The sequence below is a fragment of the Rhagoletis pomonella genome, unplaced genomic scaffold, assembly GCF_013731165.1.
Source record: "Rhagoletis pomonella isolate Grant_MI unplaced genomic scaffold, Rhpom_1.0 Rhpom_scaffold_00002, whole genome shotgun sequence".
NCBI classification, from domain to species: Eukaryota; Metazoa; Arthropoda; class Insecta; order Diptera; family Tephritidae; genus Rhagoletis; species Rhagoletis pomonella.
Window position 1 is genome coordinate 19,683,080 of NW_023458556.1, and position 1,844 is coordinate 19,684,923.

At 22.5% G+C, this 1,844-nt stretch overlaps 1 protein-coding gene across 1 annotated transcript in view; it reads left to right on the forward strand.

Moving 5' to 3' along the window:
• Window positions 1-1,844, forward strand: part of LOC118733231 (low-density lipoprotein receptor-related protein 2) — a gene marked incomplete at its 5' end in the record, with an annotated part of 525,444 nt that overhangs the window by 324,445 nt on the left and 199,155 nt on the right.

Genomic DNA, 1,844 nt, shown 5'->3' on the forward strand with positions numbered 1-1,844 from the left:
ATAAAATAAAATAAAATAAAATTAAATTAAATTAAATTAAATTAAATTAAATAAAATAAAATAAAATAAAATAAAACGCAATTTTTTTTGTAATTTTTTTTTGACATTGTAATCGAACTTTACATATACTAGCGTTAAGCAAGTGCTGCCAACATATCCGCATAAGCATATCAAAGTTGCCACACTTATTCAAAAGAAGGAATACACGCCTTTGATAAGTGAAAATGCAGTACACAAGAAGCAAACTTTTTCAAAAATTTACAGAAAGGCTTCAAATTTTTAATTTTTAAAACTTGTGTACATACTTAATATATGTACCTACTTTGCAGCTTCATTGAAATTCAAAAAAAAAAACAGTAAGGGCCGTTTTCTCATGTAGCTTTTGAAATTTATTTGTCCGTTAAATAAAATTTTTTTTTCTCAAAAGATAAATTTTAAAAGCTACTTGAGAAAACGTCCGTAAATTTAAATTTTTTTTTTTAATTTTGTTCTATGATTTCAAACCCTTTGAAGCGCTCCAAAAATTAATGGTAACAAAAAACTTGGCACATTTAAAATGAGCATTTAGAAAAATTTAAAAACTGGCACTTTAGACAAGCTCACAAGTTCAATACATCCATTATATCAAAATATATTTATATATATATATGTATATTTTGTAATTTTAAAACTTAATTCATTGGCAACATTACAAAATTTTAAATTTCTCTATAACAAAAACAACATTAATCTTAGTAAAAATTAAACGAATTGGCAACACTAAAAATTTGATTTTTTCAATAATTTTTAATATTATGATTTCCAATCTTTAATTTTATTTTAAAACTATGCTTTATAAATACAAAAACATGGACATTTCTTTGGCAAAAATTAAATATAAACACGATTTGCATATGAAAATTCAAAGAATTTAAAAATTTCCTAGCAAAATTAAATTCTAAATTTAATTTAATTACAATTTGTATCTTGTTTTGTTTTAGATTTTTGCTCCTGAAATATGTACAAACATTTTGTTTTTAACCGACTTCAAAAGGGAGCAAGGTTATCAGTTCATCGGAATATTTTTTTATGTATGTACATATGTATGTTACCGTATAACTTTGGGCCACGATCATTGGATAATGAAAAAATTAACGGTACTCCTAAAATTTTATATGAGCATTGAAGTCGGTTTCAGTTTTTGTTTAAAAAGCACTGACTATGATTATGATTTTAAATTTTAATTTTAATTTGAAGATTTTTTTACTAATGAAAATTTGTGTGGAAAAACAACTATATTCTAAAACTATGACTTATGAATATTAAAAAATAAAACTGGATTTTTTTTTGCAAAAAATAAATATCAAGTATTTAGATTTGAACAAAAAAATTCTGAAGTTTTATTTTTTTCATTCAATTTCTTTTCTTGGTTACCTTTCATATTTCTTATTTGATTAAAAAAAAGTCATGTTTCAAATTTCAAAAACTTCGTAACAAAATTTTAATTTTTTTTAAATATTTTTTTTTTTCACTACATAAATATACCTATCGCATAATAAAAAAAAAATCAACAAATTTTTTTAGTAGGCACATTTTCGGGGGAAACAACCTAAACAATTAATACTTTTATTACAAAAATTTTAATCGAACTTTTTTCAAAATACAAAATTTAATTGTTTGGCAGCATTGTAGAACTGGGATTTTTCGTTCAAACAATTTTAGATTGTTTTCATTTTTTTCATTCATTTCATCTTACATAGTTTTTAAGCTTACTTTTCATATACATTTTTACATACATTTCATTTAAATTTTTTCGAAATCTCGAGCATTGGTAAAAGCTTTGTAAAGAATCATACAAAAAATAC